The sequence below is a fragment of the Canis lupus genome, chromosome 17 (genome assembly GCF_048164855.1).
Source record: "Canis lupus baileyi chromosome 17, mCanLup2.hap1, whole genome shotgun sequence".
Classification (NCBI taxonomy): domain Eukaryota; kingdom Metazoa; phylum Chordata; class Mammalia; order Carnivora; family Canidae; genus Canis; species Canis lupus.
Window position 1 is genome coordinate 32,556,844 of NC_132854.1, and position 15,887 is coordinate 32,572,730.

General features: G+C 35.6%; 1 long non-coding RNA gene and 1 pseudogene across 2 annotated transcripts in view; one reads left to right on the plus strand and one right to left on the minus strand.

Moving 5' to 3' along the window:
• The window catches only part of LOC140608011 (uncharacterized), a 261,913-nt gene that overhangs the window by 190,511 nt on the left and 55,515 nt on the right, over positions 1-15,887 (plus strand). The gene's annotated exons all lie outside the window — the stretch shown is intronic.
• Positions 589-1,288, minus strand: LOC140607735 (glutaredoxin-1 pseudogene; annotated as a pseudogene).

Sequence of the window (15,887 nt, forward strand, 5' to 3'; positions counted from 1 at the left end):
GTGACTGGGGAGACACATATAGCTTTAAAAAGCACATTCAAAATACCTGTTGCTTTTCTAATGCAAATTCTATAAAGTCAAACTCAATAAATTTTCAGGCAGTAGCAGAAAACCAGTTATAGATTGATCCTAGAGGGCCTGGGATAAACTTGGTTGAGAAACATTGGCTTAGAGCTAGAGGAGTCCTAGCATATAGAGAACAGTTAGTAAGAAGCATGTGTCAAGGAGAAGAACATCTTTTGAGTCACTGAATGAATCCTAAGCCATAACTTGTCCTGGTTTCCTGTAACCCAAAGGGCTAATTGAGAGAGGAAACTCAAGATGTCCATCAACTTTCTCAAACCTGTGATTTGGGGCAAGTTGGTCCACTTTTAATATTGAGTTCAAAGAAGGAAAAGCTTTTTTGCCAAAAATGCGCTCCATCTCTTAAGGGTTTTTTGTTTTGTTTTGTTTTTGGTAACATATTTCAGAATTTTAAGTAAATGGTTGCTGTGGCTGTTAGCCTCTACTACATCTGCCAGGAAGTATGGTCATTTGCAATGCCATCCAACTCTTAAGGAGGTTATCAGCCTGGAGATTGCTCTGTAATTATTGTAGAGTTCCAATTTGCTTCAGCCACTTTAACAGTTCCCCACTCTTATGCATTTCTATCAGATTTGTGCATCCACCTATACAGTCTTTACCCATAAAAACCCAAGGTACTGTTTCTGGCTCCTGTGAACTGTTGCAAATAATCTTGAATCTTGATTGTGTCACTGGTGGCTATGATATCAACAAATCCCAAAACCCTTGTGTAGAGGGCAATGGTTGAGGGGCTCTTGGATCCTTCTGCAGTAGAGGCAGGTGGGTTTGATGAACACAACCACCTTTGTGGGTTGGATTTTGTTGTTCACACTCTTGACCCCATGCTGATAGGCAGCTGACTCCTGGGGAGGAATCCTCAATTGCGATATTGCTTAGGGTATAAACCTCTGAATTTTTAATTTAGTCTAATTTAATTACATTTAAATTTAAATAGCCACATATGGTAGTGGGTACTGGATTAGAAAATGAAACTCTAAAGCCAGAAATAGGTAGAGAGAAAATAGATAACGATATTCCTATCAAGGGCCCTTTGGTTTTTTTTTTTGTATTTTCTTTTCTAATATGGACTGATGTCAAAGTATGTAGGTAAAGTTCTTATATAGGTTTCTCTTCAGCCTAGATTCATGTCCAGGGACATGGGATGACTGTCACCAGCATTCCTCTTGATGCTACTAACCATTGCATCAGGCGAGGGACACACCATATCTAGTAAACCTGTATGTCTTAAATTATTCGATTGGCACAATAGATCTTAAATGATCTATAATAGCAGAAATAGAGTGGTTCTTGTCTTTTCCCCTGTCTGCTCTCATCCTCTCAAATTATGGGAAGTTAATGAATTTCTACCAGGAGCTCTTCTTTAACTTACTTCCTGTGATAATTCACTACTGTCACAGTTTGGGTAGTGGAATGTTAGTAGTTGGTTTCTTATTTTCAATTAGAATTTCTAGCATTTCAGTTCAGGAATTCATAGCTCCTGTTGCCTAAGTGACCATGTTGCACTGAATAAGCCAATCATCTGAATATCTGTTATGCCAATGCTACATTTTTCTAGCTACCTAGATAATTGTATTTTGTTTCATATTACTTTGGTCCCTTTGCCATAACTGCTTGGACCATAGGTATCTGAATCTGACTCACAAATACATAGACTGGTGGTGGCATTAAAAAATGAGTTGAGCTAATTTATTTCTTTTCTAAGTTTGATCTAAGAAAATCTAAGTAAATGATTCAGGTAACCTTATAAGAGTAGGTTAAGAATCCATTAGGAAGAATCAAGGTCATATCAGCTTTGTTGTGCTGACTCGCTGAAAGGGCCCAGAAACTAAGTAAGCAGAGGGAGCTAGCTGGTCACTAAGGGACATCCTGTGGAAGTGAGAGCATGTTGCCTATGAAGAGATAGAACAAGTACAGTTAATCAAGAGGCCTCAGTTTCTGATGTCATTACAGTCCCAGAGTATAAAAATGCTTGAAATAACCATTTATTTAAATTTAGATAATTTATTTTAGAGTTTATTTTTAAACCACTTTATTGAGGTGTGATTAGCACACAAATACTGTACATAGTTAATGTATGTATTATTTATTTTCTTGAGATAACTTCTTGAGATTAGTTTCTGTTCTTCACAATTAAAAGAGCCTTGTCTGAAGGCTTGATAGCAGTTTTCCCTAACTTTGTATTTTGTTTGGTTCCCTTTGTGAAGAAACGGTGATCAGATATCTGTGCTTATGTCTCCCTTTTTCCTGAAAGTTACCTGAGGGATGTGTGTGTGTATATGTGTGTGTATGATACGCATGATAGAAGGGAGAATATAGGGGCACCTGGGTGGCTCAGTCAGTTAAGCATCTGCCTTTGGCGCAGGTCATGATCCTGGGGTCCTGGGATTGAACCTCACTTGGAGCCCCACAAGGAGCCCTGCATTAGGCTCCCTGCTCAGAAGGTAGTCTCCTCCTCCCTCTCCCTCTCCCCCTCCTCCCATTTATGTGCTCTCTCTCTCTTCCCCCATCTCTTTCTAAATAAATTGATAAAATCTTTAAAAAAAGAAGGGAGAATATTCAGGCAGGGAGAACAATGTTAGGAATGAAAGGCAAGAAAACAAGAAGTAGTGGAGTATGGATTAAAGTATGGATTTTTGTTTAATTTATGCTGATCTTAAGAGATGCAAATGAGACGCACTACCCCCTCATGTTGTTCATTCATTCATTTATTAGTCTATGTATTTATCCAGTAACTGTTAAGTGCTTAATATGTGCCAGACACTGTTATATGTAATCAAGATATATACATTTGACAGAAGTGACAAAAAGCCCTACCCTCCTAGGACTTAGGGGAGAGATCATCAACAATGTGGAAAATAAGTAAATTAAAAAAGTGAAATGTGCTGTGGAAAAAATAACTAGATTACGTAAAGGGGAATTGGGATACTCGTAGGGCATAGTAAGAGTATTTAAAGAAATGAGACTACATTTTTGCCTCCTTCATCTCAAGGAGAAAGCCAATTACTTGTGTTCTGGTGTTCATTGAGCAGAGAAAAGGGCCTGCATGACATTGTTTCAGGACTGATAAAATAAGCTATCAGACGCCTGGAAGATATCCCCTTACCTAGGTTTTTCTTTGAGACCTTAGTTCTGTTGAGAGAGTCTAGAGTTCTGGATGGAAGAGGAGGAAATGGTCTTCACAGGATGAGAGCTCCTCTACAACTGGATGTGGGAAAGATTTTGAGAGAATTAGTGGCACATTAGTGGCACAGTGGCACATTAGTGGCACAGACCTACACATGTGCTTCAGAGTATGGTCACTCAGGTCTGTGGCTGTCATGAGTGTCTTAGGAGCAAGTTTTAGTTAGCGGAGAGAAGGATACAATTATAAAGGACATAATGAGCAGCATGAGAGTAGTGTCCAGTGGAGGGTGAGGGACCAGATGGAAGGCGATCTCATGGAATAAACAGAGCCATAGAGAAAGTGGTTATCTCCATGAACTAAAGGCCATGACTTATTTTTTTGTCCCCTCCCCCGATACCAGATAAGACTGTGGTTTCTTTTGCAAGTCCAGGGAGGTTTGAGAAACTCAAAGAAGGAAACAGTGAATTTTTTATTACCCTGGAGAACAAGATACATTTGATTTAAAAATTAATGTTGTGTTTCTTGATCTGAGCATGGAAAATTGTCATTCCTGCTACATACATTAAAGAGTTTTGTCTTTACCCAACAGTCAGTGAAGAGATAATGAAAAATTTTAAGGAGATTGACACCACAATTTTGTATTTTAAATATAGTTTTGTGTTGATGGATTTAAAGGTCATGGACAGTAGTTAGAAGCTGTTACACATTTGTTAGTGAGAGATAATAGGTTCCTTATCCAGAGTAGAGGCAATAGGGAGACTGAGGAAAGTTTGTTTCTTTTCTTTTTTTTTAATTTATTTTTTATTGGTGTTCAATTTACCAACATACAGAATAACCCCCAGTGCCTGTCACCCAATCACTCCCACCCCCCCGCCCTCCTCCCCTTCTACCACCCCTAGTTCGTTTCCCAGAGTTAGCAGTCTTTACGTTCTGTCTCCCTTTCTGATATTTCCCACACATTTCTTCTCCCTTCCCTTATATTCCCTTTCACTATTATTTATATTCCCCACATGAATGAGAACATATAATGTTTGTCCTTCTCCGACTGACTTCCTTCACTCAGCATAATACCCTCCAGTTCCATCCACGTTGGAGCAAATGGTGGGTATTTGTCATTTCTAATAGCTGAGTAATATTCCATTGTATACATAAACCACATCTTCTTTATCCACTCTTCTTTCGATGGACACTGAGGCTCCTTCCACAGTTTGGCTATTGTGGCCATTGCTGCTATAAACATCGGGGTGCAGGTGTCCCGGCATTTCACTGCATCTGTATCTTTGGGGTAAATCCCCAACAGTGCAATTGCTGGGTCGTAGGGCAGGTCTATTTTTAACTCTTTGAGGAACCTCCACACAGTTTTCCAGAGTGGCTGCACCAGTTCACATTCCCACCAACAGTGTAAGAGGGTTCCCTTTTCTCCGCATCCTCTCCAACATTTGTTGTTTCCTGCCTTGTTAATTTGCCCCATTCTCACTGGTGTGAGGGGGTATCTCATTGTGGTTTTGATTGGTATTTCCCTGATGGCAAGTGATGCAGAGCATTTTCTCATATGTATGTTGGCCATGTCTATGTCTTCCTCTGTGAGATTTCTCTTCATGTCTTTTGCCCATTTTATGACTGGATTGTTTGTTTCTTTGGTGTTGAGTTTAATAAGTTCTTTATAGATCTTGGAAACTAGCCCTTTATCTGATATGTCATTTGAAAATATCTTCTCCCATTCTGTAGGTTGTCTTTTAGTTTTGTTGACTGTATCCTTTGCTGTGCAAAAGCTTCTTATCTTGATGAAGTCCCAATAGTTCATTTTTGCATTTGTTTCTTTTGCCTTCGTGGATGTATCTTGCAAGAAGTTACTGTGGCCGAGTTCAAAAAGGGTGTTGCCTGTGTTCTCCTCCAGGATTTTGATGGAATCTTGTCTCACATTTAGAGCTTTCATCCATTTTGAGTTTATCTTTGTGTATGGTGCCAGAGAGTGGTCTAGTTTCATTCTTCTGCATGTGGATGTCCAATTTTCCCAGCACCATTTATTGAAGAGACTGTCTTTCTTCCAATGGATAGTCTTTCTTCCTTTATCGAATATTAGTTGACCATAAAGTTCAGGGTTCACTTCTGGGTTCTCTATTCTGTTCCATTGATCTATGTGTCTGTTTTTGTGCCAGTACCACACTGTCTTGATGACCACAGCTTTGTAGTACAACCTGAAATCTGGCATTGTGATGCCCCCAGCTATGGTTTTCTTTTTTAAAATTCCCCTGGTAATTCGGGGTCTTTTCTGATTCCACACAAATCTTAAAATAATTTGTTCTAACTCTCTGAAGAAAGCCCATGGTATTTTGATAGGGATTGCATTAAACGTGTATATTGCCCTGGGTAACATTGACATTTTCACAATATTAATTCTGCCAATCCACGAAATGCAATATTTTTCCATCTCTTTGTGTCTTCCTCAATTTCTTTCAGAAGTGTTCTATAGTTTTGAGGGTATAGATCCTTTACCTCTTTGGTTAGGTTTATTCCTAGGTATCTTATGCTTTTGGGTGCAATTGTAAATGGGATTGACTCCTTAATTTCTCTTTCTTCAGTCTCATTGTTAGTGTATAGAAATGCCACTGATTTCTGGGCATTGATTTTGTATCCTGCCACACTACCAAATTGCTGTATGAGTTCTAGCAATCTTGGGGTGGAGACTTTTGGGTTTTCTATGTAGAGTATCATGTCATCGGCGAAGAGGGAGAGTTTGACTTCTTCTTTGCCAATTTGAATGCCTTTAGTGTCTTTTTGTTGTCTGATTGCTGAGGCTAGGACTTCCAGTACTATGTTGAATAGCAGTGGTGAGAGTGGACATCCCTGTCTTTTTCCTGATCTTAGGGGAAAGGCTCCCAGTGCTTCCCCATTGAGAATGATATTTGCTGTGGGCTTTTCGTAGATGGCTTTTAAGATGTTGAGGAATGTTCCCTCTATCCCTACACTCTGAAGAGTTTTGATCAGGAATGGATGCTGTATTTTGTCAAATGCTTTCTCTGCATCTAATGAGAGGATCATATGGTCCTTGGTTTTTCTCTTGCTGATATGATGAATCACATTGATTGTTTTACGGGTGTTGAACCAGCCTTGTGTCCCGGGGATAAATCCTACTTGGTCATGGTGAATAATTTTCTTAATGTACTGTTGGATCCTATTGGCTAGTATCTTGTTGAGAATTTTTGCATTCATGTTCATCAGGGATATTGGTCTGTAATTCTCCTTTTTGGTGGGGTCTTTGTCTGGTTTTGGAATTAAGGTGATGCTGGCCTCATAGAACGAATTTGGAAGTACTCCATCTCTTTCTATCTTTCCAAACAGCTTTAGGAGAATAGGTATGGTTTCTTCTTTAAACGTTCGGTAAAATTCCCTTGGGAAGCCATCTGGCCCTGGACTCTTGTGTCTTGGGAGCTTTTTGATGACAGCTTCAATTTCCTCCCTGGTTATTGGCCTGTTCAGGTTTTCTATTTCGTCTTGTTCCAGTTTTGGTAGTTTGTGGCTTTCCAGAAATGCGTCCATTTCTCCTAGATTGCCTAATTTATTGGCGTATAGCTGTTCATAATATGTTTTTAAAATCGTTTGTATTTCCTTGGTGTTGGTAGTGATCTCTCCTTTCTCATTCATGATTTTATTAATTTGAGTCTTCTCTTTCTTCTTTTTAATAAGGTTGTCTAATGGTTTATCTGTCTTATTATTTCTTTCAAAGAACCAACTCCTGGTTCTGTTGATCTGTTCCACAGTTCTTCTGATCTCGATTTCGTTGAGGAGAGTTTCTTTCTTGATGGGAGACTGAGGAAAGTTTGTTTCTTGATTGACCTTGACAATTGGATAGAGGGAGAGCTCAAATTGATACTAGATCTGTGACTTAAGTAACTGGGTAGATAGGTGTTGTATTATTGACATAAGAAAGACAGAAGTTAGTTGAACTTATTATATTGTGGTGCCTGTGATATCTCAAGGAAATATTGAGAAAGCACTATCTAGGGTTTAGTTGGATACCTGAGTATGAAATTCAAGAAAGGATTCTTAGCTGAAATAATGGTATAGATTGGTCCAGTTGAGGGACAAGTGAATCGAAAGCATTGGTAAATATATTCAGCTCATCTCCAGGAAGAGGACAGGAAGGGACTTGGCAAGGATGAAATGTAGGATGCAGAGTCAAAGCTAAAGAGGAGATATCAGAGAAAACCTCTCAAATTCTTCATTAACCTAATAGTTACCTTGGATATCACAGAAATATATGCTTTTAATGCTTCAGATAATTTTGTTTTGTTCCTTTTAAGTAGATACCATAATGGTAAATGAAAAATTCTTCTGGATACATTAGGCAGAAAAATAGCTCCATGAAATAATTTGCACACACCAAAGTATTCGGTGGCTAAATCCATCTGTGAAATGCTGTCTAGTTTATACCCTACTGGAGATTCTGATTGCCATTAACATAAAAGTTTCAAGAAATCCCACCGCAGTCAAGAAATCCGTTTAACCTGGTATTTCTCAAACTTCCCCTGTCATAAAACTTTATTTTTAGAGTTCAAGAGCTATTAACATTCTTCTAGAATGATTATTAGAAAGAAAAAATCTAGGAAAAGATGGGAACTAGCCCCCTGTTTATCATCTCACAGCTGAGATTAGGATCAGGTATTAAATAACTGATCTAAAAGAAAATCATTTAAGATTGCCTATAAGGAGCCATCCATACTGCCTCTACAAAGATGACTAACTAAAAATTGCTGCTTAAAAATTTTGGTCTATTTTGTAGCTACCATAGTACAATTTTCTTTATTTTCCTTCTCTTCACCCTCCTCCTTCACTTCTTTATCTCCTGCTTTTTTTCTACCTCCTCCCTCTTCTCCCTTCCTCTTTCCTCTCTCTCTCTCTCTATCTTAAGTAATTGTAATCACACTGTATGTACCAATTTCCATTAAAAGTTTCAATGGTTGCATAATATTTTATCACGTGGATTTATTATAATTAACCACACCTCTTCTGCACCCTTTTTTCAAATGCATTCGTATATAATACGCTGTGATAAATATGCTACATTGAGGTTTTTTTCTGCATTTTGAGATATTTTCTCAGTAATTAAAAAATTTTAATTTAAAGAACATCTTTTCATAAGCATTCTTGGGGCAGTTTATCTAAAGATTTCTATAATGTGATGACAGCAATAAAATCTATCAGCATTTTTATTAGAAATGATTCTTCTAGTGATTAATAATACTGCATTAGGACTGAGTAAATAAAACAGTATCTGTGTCACTCTAAATCAATTTCTACCTTTCTATAATTTCTCCATCATTCCTCTTTTAGTTTCTCCCATGCAACTTGCAAGCCATTTCCTTTACCCCCACTTAAATCTTATTTTCTCTTTATCCTACCACTCCATTTCACACCTTTTCTCACCCAACACCTTGAAAAAATTAGTTCACAGACTCACTTTCTGACCTTCCAGTCAACCATTAATGTCCTGCAATCAAGTCTCAGCTGCCAAAACTTTAAAACACTTGCATATTTTATTATAGTTTGTTTGTTTTATCTTCTGCTAGACTCTGTGTCGCCTTAGTGGTAGGAAGGATGGTCTTGGTATCCATAACAATGGCACAAAAATGTATAATCAAGAAAATGAATTCATTCAACAAAATTGTCATGATATTCATGGCATGATGTTCATCTATTCTTCACTTAAGCATACATAAGATGAATTCATATTTCTTTGGCTTTTGGAATAACAGAAATCCAATGTACCTTTTTAAGGACTTATTCTATATTGTATTTCCTTTCTCTTAGCATTCACTGGAATGATCTTTCTCTTTGTGTCTGTTTGTGTACCTACCTCCCCAATTGCTTGCCATATAGATCTATCATCTGATTATTCATCTCTCTTTGTTAAATTCTGAATCTTTATTAAGTTTCTATAAGTGGACTTGATAATACTCTGATGGTTGTCAGCACAAGATAATTTGTACCATAGATGCAGGTAAATGACATATTTCATTAAGATAATGTTCCTCATAACTGTAGGAATAGAGTTTGGGACCAGGATCACAGAGGCCAATATGGTTCAGGGAGTCAGATGAAATGTAGAAGCCACTCACATACAGGGTTTGTGTCATATTATTCCATCTCTAAAAAGAAGATACTGCTAATTACATGAGACAGTTGTGTGGTCACTGTCACAGTGATCACAGAACACTGTACACAGTACCAATATCAAAGGAAGTAAGGGAGGAATCCCTTATTTGGAACAATTTTTCTAATTGAAGTAGGTGATACATATATATCACTGGAATAATGTACACACATATATGTTTGGGTTGTGTCCACTATCAAAGAATTGCTAAAGTTATTACAGGATTTTGAATGAGATGTGGTTTATCTGGAAAGACTGTGAGAGTGGTCAAAATTAAGTCATATTAAGAACTTTAATCTTAAGAGAGTCTCTTTGAAGAGAAGGATAAAAGCTTTGGGGTAGAGAAAGTACTGTGTTTGAAGGGTCAACAGTGAAAGTGATCAAAGTGGTAGACAGTTCTGATGCTGCCTATTCATAGATGTAAAAAAGCAGCTCTGAATCATTTCTCCGCTGAGCAAAAGGTGCAGAAAATGAGTAAACATTACAAGGCAGGAAGTTGTTGCTATTTCACAAAAAAGCTTTTAGTCTTGGCATACAATTATGGATATGAGACTGAGAAGGCAAAGGAAGAAATGTAAGTATATGACATGGTATATTGTCATAAGGAAGAGTAAAGATACAGATGAGATCACAAACCTGTGATTTGTCGTGATGCTTATGGAGACATTGGGGTGGTGGTCATAACAAAACCCTGTGTCTGAACCAAAGATACCATTCTATAAAACAGAAAAGGGGAGTTGGGGGAAGAGAGAGGAAATTTTAGGGAATCATTACTTTTAAGATTAATATTGAACAAAATAGAGAAAGAGAATGGAAGGAGGAAATTAGCATCTTGCACAATACAACAGTGACTAGATTCCTTCCTCCCTAGAAGAGTTAGCAAAAGAGCTAATAAATGGTTTTCTTAGAAATTTTCATGCAAAGGCAGATGGGGTTCCAGAACAATTCATGAATTACACAGAAGTGGAATAAGGGCTGTCCTTCTCAAAGTGTGAGGCATGCTGAGTTCAAGAAATAGTGATTTAGGAGGTAGTGTGTGCTTGCTCCTGTTTCAACACCTTACTAATTACAAGAGACAGTCAATAGGACAGGAAGTTTGTAGGATAATGTCAACAACTCTGTAAAGAGGATGAATTCATGAGAGGCAACTGGGGGGACACTTTGTGAGAAGGAATATGAGAGAAAGTTTCTGTCATGAAAATGCCTTCTTTCAACCTTAAGAGTGAGGAAAACATTACATTACATCAACTATGGAGTTTAAATTTATTTTGTAATAATGTAATTAAAGAAAATAACTTGTGAATGGCATTAGCGAGAGAACATAATATAAAACTTTCTCCTTTTTTCCTTAATCAAACATTTTCAGCATGTGGGGCAGAAGAACTTTTTTGTTTGTTTTACTTTGGTTTTAGAGATTCCTTTTGTTAATTATAAGGGAGTAGTGCGGTCTCCTTAAGTAGGGCTGAAAATAATAGTTGAAGAGAATAGTTGGTGTTTTAATCCTATACAAAGACCGTATGTGGAAACATTTGAGTCTAAAGATGTAATTGATCATTAGTCAGGATTTGCCTTTTCTAGAATGTTAAACAATCATCAGTTTGTGAGCAATAAAGTCAACAATTCTGGCTGACATATTCAACTTAAGAATCTAAGGGTAGATAATCAGATAATACTTGTTTGTGCTACCTAAGATAAAATCAGGTTTGAGAAGTAAAGAATATTTTGGGGTTGGTAAGTACTCATAAATACCTAATTTTAATCCAATTTTTGAAATAAATTTTGTTAAAAATAATACAGAAATTAAATAAACACAAAAACTAAGAATAGAGCTCGATGAATTAGTACAAAGGGGGATAAGTCTGTGTAACCACCCTCTAGAACAAGAAGTAGAATAGAAACAACATCCAGATGTTCTCCTTATTGTTACTGTCCTCACAGCAACATCTGCCTTGAAATCTAACATAAGTTAGTTTTTCCTGCTTTTAAAAATATATTTAAATCCATCGTACAATGCATATTCTTTATTCTGCCTTCTTTCTGCTCATCATTATGTTGATGAGATTAATCATATTGTTGAATATAGTGGTGGTTCATGGTTCTGAATTATTTTCATATGTGAAAGAAAAATTACCACATTATTAAAAATTGGGAAAATAAGTTTAGAAGACAGCTCCCAATTAGTATTCAAATATGGCTATAATAGTAATTTTGATATTATTCAGAATTTGTTTCACAACTATTTCTCTTAGTTTACAAATTCTTTCAGCTTTCACTATTCATCAAAACTACTCAGAGATGAATATAGTTCTAAGAAGCTAGGTAGCTTTCTCAGCTCATGTAAAAAATCCTAGGCTGGGATCCCTGGTTGGTTCAGGGGTTTAGCGCTTGCCTTTGGCCCAGGGCACGATCCTGGAGTCCCAGGATCGAGTCCGATGGAGCCTGCTTCTCCCTCCTCCGATGTCTCTGCCTCTCTCTCTCTCTCTCTCTCTCTATGTCTTTCATAAATAAATAAATAAATCTTAAAAAAAATCCTAGGCTTTGTTTTGGTAGCCTACTGTATTTTCAGTACTGTTGAATGGAAATTCCCTTTTTTGTAGTTTTTACACAATCTTTTCCATCTTTACACGAGGCAGGTCAGAACACTTCTGTTCATTTTTTCCTGGACAACAAGCAGAGACATACAATGCTCCCATACCTCCTTTCCCATTAATTATCTGTTTTTAGGCTGATCCTTAAATTGTTCAAGAGAATATGGTGCTGGATCCTTTTTTTCCCTGCTTTTCTTGTTCAAACTTAAATTTGTTGATAATATTTTGGTGGTATATTATCCAGAACTCAAACCAGTATCCATGGTGTACTCCTTGTATGAAATATGGTAGAACTCTTTATTCTCTTATTTTTGGAAGCTGTTTCTTTTGATAAGGTTTAGGATGAGTCAGGAAATCTGGCTGGAGACAAATGAAATAGAGTTTGAAAGTTTCTGTATGTATTGGGAATCATGAGAGTTTTAAAGGGAGAAATTATAAAACCAAGTTTAAGTTTTATAAAAGTAACTTTGGTAGCAGTGAAGTATAGGTATTATAAGGGGAAAATAACAACTTCTAACTGAATTCACTCTATTTTTATATTATCTATAGATTTGATTAATAAGCAATCAATGTCTACATCTAAGACATGATACTCTTCTTCAGTATGATCATTCAGCCACTTATATCTCCATTCAATGCATTTTTATCTTAGATATCAGGTACTAATAAAAATAATTATGATTGAACCATTTTTATCATTTATGGAGTATACACACTTTTTAAAAGTGCTTTCAATATTAACTTATTTAATTTTTTCCTAAATCTTTGAAGTAGTATTATTTTCATCATCATTTATAAATGAGGAAACTCAGAGACACACAATTTAAGTATGTTCACTACACTACCTCAAAAGAGCTAAGACAATGTAGAATGAGTATCACCTAATGTGACCATACAGAACAAACCTCTACTTCATGGACTCTTGGAATAGACTTTTATACCACTCTAAGAAAACTCAATTTATGGGAATAAGGACTGAAAGACAGGAATAGTAAGACTGTGTAGTTGCTGCCATTTTGAGTAAATATATTTCAGTTGAGAAATGGATTAATTAAATAGGCAAAGAAAGTCCCCTTCTACCAAAAATAAATTACACATGGGGTTTAATTTCATTTTCTTTTTTGGAAAACCACCCAGTTGTTCTTGCAGAGTATATTATTGTTAGTTAAACTATTTTTTAAAATTCCAATTTACACCGAATTGAATATAATCACTAGTTCATAATTACAGAGGGTTTTTAATCTAAAAAATATCTATGTTCTTTTGATGTTCAATTTTAATATATGCCACAAAACTATTCCATTTATAGTCTATTTTTGTTATTCATGGTAGTTATGTTGTATAGAGTCACTACAAACACTGAATTAGTGAGTATTGACCCACTGGTCCTAAGAAATACAGAATTGGGTTCCTATGAGCTTCTGGGTACAATACTTTTATCAACCAATCAATATGTAACCTTGTTTTATGTTTGTTTCTGTTTAAAGATACCTTATTTAATATGTATTTTTGATGCATTTACACTAAACTCACAACTAACAGCACTAAACTCATGCTTGAATGAAGCTTATCTAACACATGTATTTTTTTCCATAAGACCACATACAGCATAGCCTTCTTGCATTAAGAACTTAAGGACTATGCTTGAAAAACATTTTAAATAGCATGATTGTCAACATAAAACACAAAGATGCAAAAATCCAGGACTAAATAAACCGAGGACACTTGTTTACAATATCAGAGCTGAAACAAGATGAAAGTTGAATTGAGAATTTTGATCTCAATTGGGAATGTACATGCTGGGTGACTCAAATTTTTTACTGCCGGACATGTCCACAAATGACAATGAAAACATCATGAGTATTGATTTTGGGGTAATAAGCAAATTTTAGCAAGTAGGCAAATTAAAAAATATAAAAGCTGAATAATAAGGATCAACTGTCCTTTGTATTTTATTAAAACACACTAAAGGATGAGCTTTAAGATGGCATCATAAATGAAAGGATTCAGAAATCTCTAGTATTTTTTTTTCCTCAGGGACATTATTTCTCTGACTATCATAGTGTTTTTAGATTGTCTTTCAAAAATGAGAGAATTATTGTTCTAAATGGTTAGGAATTCTCTTGCTGAGAAGAGTTAATGGGATTAACTGGGCTTAAAGTCTACATTTTTTTCTTTCCTTATCTCTTGGGATCATTGAGCATTACAGGTATTACAATTAGATAAACCTTTATAAAATAGTTTTAAATATCATCATATAATGAGCTATTAAAAAAGCTGAATTTGTCAAACTGCTGGAGATCGAATACAAAGATGAAAAGTGGGCAGGGACAAAAAAAGACATGTCACTCTAAAAAGTGGCAGTAATAAACTTGATGACCAGCTTTGCAGCACGAAATATGAAAACCAGAAGACAATGGATTGTCACCTTTAAGGAACTAAAAGGTTAAAACTGCCAACTTGGAATCATATAAATTGTGGAAATACCCTTCAAAATTGAAAGCTAAATAAAGACTGTTTAAGATGAGGAGAATATTAGACAATTTGACATAAGCATACCTGCAGTATAGAAATACTAGCAGAAGTTCAGGCTGAAGAATAGTGATCCTTGACAGAAATTGTAGGAAGGAATAAAGCAATAAACAATAAAATGCAATGAAAGATACATGTGTGAGTAGAGATAACACAATATTGACTCTTTAAAATAACAACAATAATAATGTCTTGTAGGGTTTATAACATATGTTAGAAGTAAGATATATGAAAACAATGAAGAAAAGGGGAGAAGGATGTAAGCAGATTTAAATGCTTGTGAGTTTCTTACTTTATTTGAGAAATAGTAAATCTACTTAGTTTGTTAAGGTGAAATATAGTAAGTGAAGGATGTGCATTGTAAGCTCTAGAGTAACCACAAAATAATACAAGAATGCATAACTTAGAAAAGAAAAAGAATAATAAAAGCTACTTGATTAATTAAAATGAATGTCAGGATGTCAGGAAGGAAGAATAAAGGCAGAAGAACAAATGGAAAAAGTAGTAAACAGCAAGTTCTTAGGTATAAACTTAACTATTTTTAATTATATTACATGTAAATAAAATAGGCAATCCAATTAAGGGATAAGATTATCAACTTAAATAAAAAATAAATAAGAAACACTAAGAACAGGTTGACCAAAAATAGATTGGAAGTGGAGGATGGAAAAAAATACAATTTTAGCACTAATTCCAAATAGCTAATGTACCTATATTAGTATAAGATAAGATAAATTTTGAGGTAAAAAAGGAGATTTCATAATCTTTAATGTCCATTCCATCAGAAGGTACAAAAGTCCTAAATTTGTGTGTACCTAGTAACAAAATGCAGAATATATAAGGCAAAAGTTGACAAAACTAGAAGGTTAAATTAACATATTTATAATCAGAACTAGAGTTTTTAACATACCATTTTCAGTTACGGACTAAAGAAGAAGAGAGAAAAATCATTAAAAATACAGAAGCTTTGCATATTACATCTAAGAAAGTTGACCACAGTGAAATATATAGAATGTATGTATAACTCTAGATTTTTTTCAATTTCAAATGGAACATTTACAAAAATAGACCCGATGCTGGACTGTAAGATAAGACAACTTTCAAAAGACTGAAATAATACAGAGCATGTTCTCTGACCATAGTGTAATGAAACTAGAACTTAATAATGTAAGCATTATTAAAAAATCTCCCAAATTTTTAGAATGTGATTGTTAGTAAATGAAGAAATCACAATGAAAAGTAGAAAGTAATGCATGGTCTTGAAAATACATTATGAAAGTACAACATATAATAACTCCCTCAGGTGGGAGTCTTAAGAGTTGGAACACTATATATTTGGTGTAAACTCTTCTCTCCCCAAGGAGAAGGTGGGAGTTGTGAGTTCCCTCCTGATTGTATGTTGCTG